Here is an 8,152-nt window from a genome sequence, read left to right as displayed (position 1 = left end):
TTCCAGCTCCATCCATGTCCCTACAAAGGACATGATCTTGTTCCTTTTCATGGCTGCATAGTATTCCATGGTATATCTGTACCACATTTTCTTTATCCAGTCTATGCCTTTGCTATTGTGAATAGTGCTGCAAAGTTCATATGTGTGCATGTATCTTTATAATAGAATGATTTATATTCCTTTGGGTGTAAACTCAGTAATGGGATTGTTGGGTCAGGTGGTATTTCTGGTTCTAGGTCTTTGAGGAATTGCCACACTGTCTTCCACAGTGGTTGAACTCAGACAACCTATAGAAAGGGAGAAAATTTTTGCAATCTATCCATCTGACAAAGGTCTAATATCAAGCATCTACAAGGAACATCACTGATTATTAGAGAAATGCAAATCAAAACCACAGTGAGATAACATCTCACACCAGTCAGAATGGCCATTATTAAAAAGTCAAGAAACAATAGATGCTAGCAAGGCTTTGGAGAAATAGGATCCAGCTTTTACACTGTTGGTGAGATCTGATTTCTTAACTTAGATACTAATTTATTAACAGACAGAAAACTAATTTCTAATTTCTTAACAGATACATACTGGCTTCTCAGTCAGGCTACTGACCTTTACCCCTTACATACACACCTTAACTTCTGTATGAACATGGACGTGGCTGCATTGGGTAGGGGAGGGGAGAGGTGGTGGGCAGGGAAAGAGGCTGGCCTCTTTGACAAAGATGTGGGTAAGGATAGCAGGATTCTACTTAGGGGTAGACAGCAGTGAACTTTCTGTGGATCAGAGACCTGAGTTTTGATTCTATGCTTGCACTGTCAGAGTATGCATATTCCATGTAGATTGTAGACTGGGGCAGAGAGAAGAAAGTAGTCATCCTTCAATGCCTTCTCATCAACTTCAAGATAGTATGTCATTCATTCAAAATATATTTATTGATCTCTTAGTGTATGCAAGAAAATATGTGGAAGGCAGTGGTGACTTAGAGACACTAAGAAACTGTTTTGACTATAGGGTGACAATCGGGGGGACAGTATTATTAACTGAGCCTGGAGAGGTTGGTGTGGTCTTGTGGGTCAAGGTGTTATATTTGGACTTTAAGGGCAACAGAGGAGCACTGCAGCTGTTTAAGCAGGAGAGACTCTCTTGGCTTTCTCTGAGATTCTCTCCCTATGTCTCCAAATCTGTTTCTCCATGGATCTCTGCCTTTATCCATATGCTCTTCATCTGTTTCTCTTTGTTTCTCTGCTTCTCTGTCTCTTTTTGTCTCTCTACTGCTTTGTTTCTCTCCATTACTGTTATTGTAGCAGTATCTATATATCTCTCTGGGTCTCTTTCCAGCACTGGACCTCCCTATGCCTTTAAGGAAATAAAGGAGCATAGGGCATTGGACCTGAAGCAGTATGTTTTGTTTTTTACCCTCTACTAGATCTTGCTGTCTGCCCTTGTTGATTACGAGACCCTTTATTCTCCTTCTTCTACACTTGAGATCTGACCAAACACAAGAAGGGACGGGTTGCCAAAGGGAGGACTCTGTTTAACTTTTTTGAAGTATTAGAACCTATGGGTCTAAAAAAATGTTTACATTAAGAAAATATTTACCATAAAGGAGGGCATGTAAACTCTGTAAAACAATGAAAACAAACAAGACAGAAGTTTCCAGTTTCCCCATTGCTTTCTGCCTTTGTCCTCTTTTCTTATCCTTTCTTAATCTTTTATTCCTTTTTCCTTCTTTCTTTCCTTCCTCCCTTCCTTTCTCTTTTCCTTTCTTTCTTCTTCTCACTCTCCCCACCCAATGAACTTTGACTAACAAACCTCAAGGCTTGCAAAAATCATTCTAAAAAAATACTGTTCTGATGATTATTGACATGAAAGGGGAATGAAAGCAGGTATAAGCCCCCAAATGAGATTTTAAAGTAGAAAACTGTTGCCTTAGCCAAAACAAGGTAATGAGGATGTGTACTCCACTTCCTCTATCCTATAAAAACTGATCTGGCTTCAGTAAGGAGGTCCCAATGCCCATCAATTGAATAGTCTTTAGCTTTTGAGTCACATCATTTCATCTGACAGTCTTTGTCAGTGATTCCCAAATAGCACATGTGTAAAAATACATCTATCCTCCCAGATTTTGGGATTGCTGGATGTGGCCTTGGATGAACAAAGTCCCAGTGGCCAATCTTCCCTGGTGAAAGTCAGCCTCATACATCTAACTTATGTGTGCTATGAAACGAAAACGTTTGGGAAGCACTGCCTATTCTCCCATATCGCCACCCACACTGCTGGTCTCTCTTGGTTGCCAGGCACTGGTTTAGGTTCTGAGCAGAATACTCCACAGTGTTCTCTACAGTGTGTTGTAGAATAGACGGGTCCTGGCAACCTGAGGCAGAGCTGGTGCTACAGAGTACCTGCTTACTGCTATAAAGTTTTACTGTATACAAGTTCTGGAGAAGCTAAGTGAGGCCATGTCTGTTACCAGGAGACATGAGACTCACAGCAGATCTCTCTGGCTTAACATGGGAGACGGCGGTAAGCGCAGTTATATCTGAATTTTTTTAATAGTTAAAAGCTGACTTTATCCAAATAGGGATAAATGTGTTTTCCATAAGAAGTTCTGTTCTAGGTAGAAAAAAATGTGAAGATTTTGGTTAGGTTAAACTGATTTTAAAAGTATAGGAAGAGTTACAGATTTTTTTCTTATTGAGTCTAGTCTTGAGAACAATTTATCAAGAACTCCAAATTTAAAGGCAGTTAGTTAATTAAAAACCTGAAAGATCTAACCCTTTCAGTTTAAACTGGACTCATTAGAAAAAAATGGAAGGAAAAGGAATCTAAATGTTCATAATGATTTGTGTCTGACATTAAAATAAGGATTCAGTCACTAGAAGATATGTCAAAGTCCATCAGTACCAAATGGATAAAGCCAAAATAACTTTAAAACTATATCATATGAATGAAGACTTGCCATAGGAATAAAGTCGAGTTTGGATGAAAACGTCCATCTTCAGGAAAACGCAAACTAGCTTTTACAAAAAACTGAAGGATGAAATAAAAGATTAAGCCAACAGAAATAAACATATTGAAAATATTTCAATAAACGGAAATAACTTAGAATGAGTCAGAACTGAGAACACCCAGAACAAGTTCCAAGGAACAAGAAAAGTCAGAGTAAATCTCTGACACTTGGAGGATAAAAAGAAGATGCAGGTATGTTAAAGTGGATGTAATAGACAAATCAGAACATGTATATTACTTAGATAGCTCTGAAAAATCTGATTTATGCTTTTGTAAAAACCTTTGGAGAGGACACAAACAAAATATAGTCAATTATCTGAAAAGAATAAAAGGGACACCTAAAATCATATTAAGCATATAAAATAAATCAAGCATCTTTGGATGAGAACATGCACAGTATGAAAGTTAGCTTCAAAATCTCCAGGACAGAGATTAATTACTGATATATATCAAGAAAATGGAATAAAACTTTAGGTCTTTTCCATATTTATACATCTTATAGTAGAAGAAGATAACCTTCCTGGTTGATTCCACTTTCAAATGGACCGGCTTATTATTATTATTTTTTAATGTTTTTGTGGAGATGGGATCTTGCAATTTTGCCCAGGCTAGTCTTGAACTCCTGGACTCAAGTGGTCTTCCTGCCTCTGCCTCCCAAGTGCTGGGATTACAGATGTGAGCCATCGCACTTGGCCCTGAACCTACTTTTAATATCCAGGAAAAACAGCCATATCATTGTTGTCCTAAAGTAATTAAAAATTCTCTCTATTCTAGTTTCGTTGCTGTTAGATTGTCATACAGGAGTTCAAATTGAAGCTTAATAGAATTAAAACTCTTAGGATGGTGTTTTCTAAATATGTATTATTTAAATGTTGGGGAAGAGTAAATAATTTTAATTTCTAGATAATATATGTACAATATTCTGTTTTGTAAATAAGTTATAGTGGGAGATTTATAAAGGCAGTTGAACAATCAAAGACATTTGGAACTAACTTTCTGTATATCAAGTGTTGTATTTACTGTAGTTAAAACACAGGTATGAAAACAATGGAATGTTTATATACAAATGACTTTTATAAATGACTATTTCAATTGATTTAAGAAGTCATTTGATGAAAATGATAAAATAGTTAGAGATATAGTGAAAAAAGAAGAGATCCATGGGGAAATACCATGACAGACTGAGCCAAATGTAGAGCTCACCTCTTCCTCCCCCAGCTCAGCTCTTCCTCCCCCAGGATCATAACATATCACCAGATAAACCTTTGAAAAAAACCGAAATGCAACAAAACAAAAGGAAAATCCAGAAAAGAGAATCGTTAGTTTTCTATATTTCATAATTTCTGTACTCTCCCTCTTCCCAGGTGTCTGTTCACACCTTCTCTTCTCTATCCAAGTGTACATCCTTTCCTTTTCTTCACTCCCAGCTGATGCCCCTGCTTTTCAAAACTTCAGAGAAAATTGGAGAAATCAGAAAGGAATTTCTATCAGATTTCAATACTACCTCAACACACCCAGCTGCTTCTATATCCATGTATTCTACTTTCTGTCTGGTTCCTATTGATGAACTGTTTGTGTTCTAGCAAAGGCTGATCAATCCTCTGCTGTCCTGGATCCATCCCCTCACCGACCTGAAGACTTTGTTTCAGAGTTCACCCTTGGTCTCCTGCTATGTAATTTTGCATACTCTATAGGTCATTACCACGGAACATAAGCATGCTGCCATTACATCCATCTTATAGAAAAAAACTCTTTCTGCCTTCTCTTGACCCCCTCTTTCCCTACAGCTATTGAATCATTTCTTTCTGCCTTCAGCAAAGCACCATTAATGAGTTTTCTATGCTTTCTGTCTCTAAGTTGTCTCCTACTATTCTCTCTTGCTTCCATTCCAGTGTGGCTGTTGCCTTCATTTTCTCTAGCAACACTCCTCTCTTAGTGTCATAGATGACTTCCTTATTGCTAAATCAAATGGTCAATTCTTAATCTTCATCTCACTTGACCTACTATATTAGCAGCCTTTGACACAGCTCCTTCTACTTTGATATACTTTAATACTTTCTTTTTTTTTTCTTTCACCCAAAGCAAGATTCCTCCTCCTACCTTGTCTGAAGGAGGGTGGCAAGAGCAGATTAAAGCACCTGTGAGGCAGCCTTCTAAAGTTTCTCAAGAAGTGGTAGCCAGTGTGAAAATGCATCATCTCACCTTGCTTCATATTTTCCTTCTCTCAGTTCCCTTTTTTCCTCACCTTTGCTGCCTTCTATTTGTGTGTCCCAAATAAAGCCTTAGTATTTCCTTTTTTGCCTCAAGCTCTGATTTTTAGAGAATCTAGGCTAAGAAACTCACCAAGGTCTTAAGGTAAAAGGCCCAGTAAACACGCTGTTATGTTGCTCAATCACAGAAGGCTCTAGCTGTTCAAAACTCTTTTCTCTTTCTCCTTCTTCCACATGCACATCCACTAAACCCCGGACCCCAAATTGACAGACCATTCCCAAAACAATAACTTCTGAGTATGTGCTGGCCCTCACTGGTGGATTTTCAGTGTTGAGTTCCATGGTTCTAAATTCTTGACCTCAGAAACTCTCCAAATTATATAAAATGGCAAACTCAACCAGTTATTTATACTTGAAATATATTTTTATTTATAAAGAAATAAATTTTAATATATTAAAGGATAGTTGCAGAACAAATGACAAGTATTGTCGTTTGTTCTAATATGTCATCTAATATGTTTGGATTATAAAGGCACACAAGGATTTTTATGGTAGGGAAGACATCACTATTGTTTTCAACAGAGAAATAGGAGGATTTGGCAGAGGAAGGGAATTAGGAGAAATTTCACCGATAAAACCCAAGAATCTTTGGGTAAGGCAGAGGAGGCTGGATATAACAGGAAGAATTTGCTGGATGCATTGTGGTCTCCTGGCACCATCTGGTGTTGAACCCAAGAAAAAAACAGAAGATGAAGAAAATACTTTCAGAAAGTAATGGAGCCAAGATGAGGCCCACTGAGGGTCTTGTTCAAGTGACATTGGAATTTCATAACAGAACAAATGGCTGTCAAAGTAGTTGGGAAAGCCCTAGGCTATATCACCTTAAGGCTCCTTCCTTCCCCAACTTTCCAGATGTCCGACTCTAACCTACCTCAGAGATAGCACTTCACCTGTCACCCTCTCTTACCCATGTTTCTCCAACTCGTGCCATTCGCATCTGACTATCCCATCCCCACACCCAGATCCAGAAACTGGATAACCCAGCCTCCCTAAACAGCAGATGCCATGGTGGAGAGATGAATGCAATTGGAATCACTGGGCATTTACCTCACATTCTCATTTCCACAGATTTTACCTCATGCCTTAATATTTAATAATATAAAATTAAGTACAATCTTCCCTTCAAAAAATTTTTAAATGAAATAACATTGCTCTGAAAAAGATAGTTCAACATGTCAAAATGGCCTTTTCTCTTATAAAAATGAAAATTTAAAACCATGCATAATAAAACAAAACAAAAGTACACTAAAAACATTTTATCAAATATGCTTGCATATGTTCTTGTGCTTTTGTGTTTGTATGTGCGCACCTATGCTTTGTGCCCTAGAATGACTGCTGCTAGTCTCACTCTGACTCTGTAGGCTTAATCCTACGTAATAAAACATGCCTCCTGATATAACAATATGTCCTGATTTATGACAGTGTTTCTATGCCAGGAGGACTTTTGCTTTCTAGGGCATATTTGACACTGTCTGGAGGTATTTTTGCTTGTCACAACTTAGGGAGAAAGGAGATGCTACTAGCATCTAGTGCACAAGGCCAAAGATACTGCTGAGCATCCTAAAATGCAGAGGACAGACCCTGACAACAGATAATTATCTGGTCCAAAACGTCCACAGGGCTAAGGGTGAGAAATTTTGATTTAAAAAACACTGAGGCCGGGCGAGGTGGCTCAAGCCTGTAATCCCAGCACTTTGGGAAGCCGAGATGGGCGGATCACGAGGTCAGGAGATCGAGACCATCCTGGCTAACACGCTGAAACCCCGTCTCTACTAAAAAAAAAATACAAAAACACTAGCCGGGCGAGTTGGCGGGCGCCTGTAGTCCCGGCTACTCGGGAGGCTGAGGCAGGAGAATGGCGTAAACCCGGGAGGCGGAGCTTGCAGTGAGCTGAGATCTGGCCACCGCACTCCAGCCTGGGCGACAGAGCGAGACTCTGTCTCAAAACAAAACAAAACGAAACAAAACAAAACAAAACAAACAAACAAAAAAAACACTGATACCTGTGTCCTGTTTGGATCTGAGCTCTTTTCCTTTTGTCAAGTGTGCATAGTTTGAAAGCAAGCCCCAGATGGAATTCTGTGAACTCTCTGTTTAATTGAAGATGGAAAAGATATCATTAATTACTAACTGCTGGTGAATGTCCCTTCTTGTGAATAGCTGAAATAAAAACTCATTTGTTATCAAGTGTTAGAATGAGTGATCAAAACAAAATTGACAGACCGCTAGCAAGGCTAATAAAGAAGAAAAGAGAGAGGAATCAAATAGACGCAATAAAAAATGATAAAGGGGATATCACCACCGACCCCACAGAAATACAAACTACCATCAGAGAATACTATAAACACCTCTATGCAAATCAACTAGAAAATCTAGAAGAAATGGATAATTTCCTGGACACTTACACTCTTCCAAGACTAAACCAGGAAGAAGTTGAATCCCTGAATAGACCAATAGCAGCCTCTGAAATTGAGGCAACAATTAATAGCCTACCCACCAAAAAAAGCCCAGGACCAGATGGATTCACAGCTGAATTCTACCAGAGGTACAAGGAGGAGCTGGTACCATTCCTTCTGAAACTATTCCAATCAATAGAAAAAGAGGGAATACTCCCTAACTCATTTGATGAGGCCAACATCATCCTGATACCAAAGCCTGGCAGAGACACAACAAAAAAAGAGCATTTTAGACCAATCTCCCTGATGAACATCGATGCAAAAATCCTCAATAAAATACTGGCAAACCGGATTCAGCAGCATATCAAAAAGCTTATCCACCATGATCAAGTGGGCTTCATCTGGGATGCAAGGCTGGTTCAACATTCGCAAATCAATCAACGTAATCCAGCATATCAACAGAACCAAAGACAAGAACCA

The sequence above is a fragment of the Piliocolobus tephrosceles genome, chromosome 5, assembly GCF_002776525.5.
Source record: "Piliocolobus tephrosceles isolate RC106 chromosome 5, ASM277652v3, whole genome shotgun sequence".
Lineage (NCBI taxonomy): Eukaryota > Metazoa > Chordata > Mammalia > Primates > Cercopithecidae > Piliocolobus > Piliocolobus tephrosceles.
Note: the sequence above shows the minus strand (reverse complement) of the source record.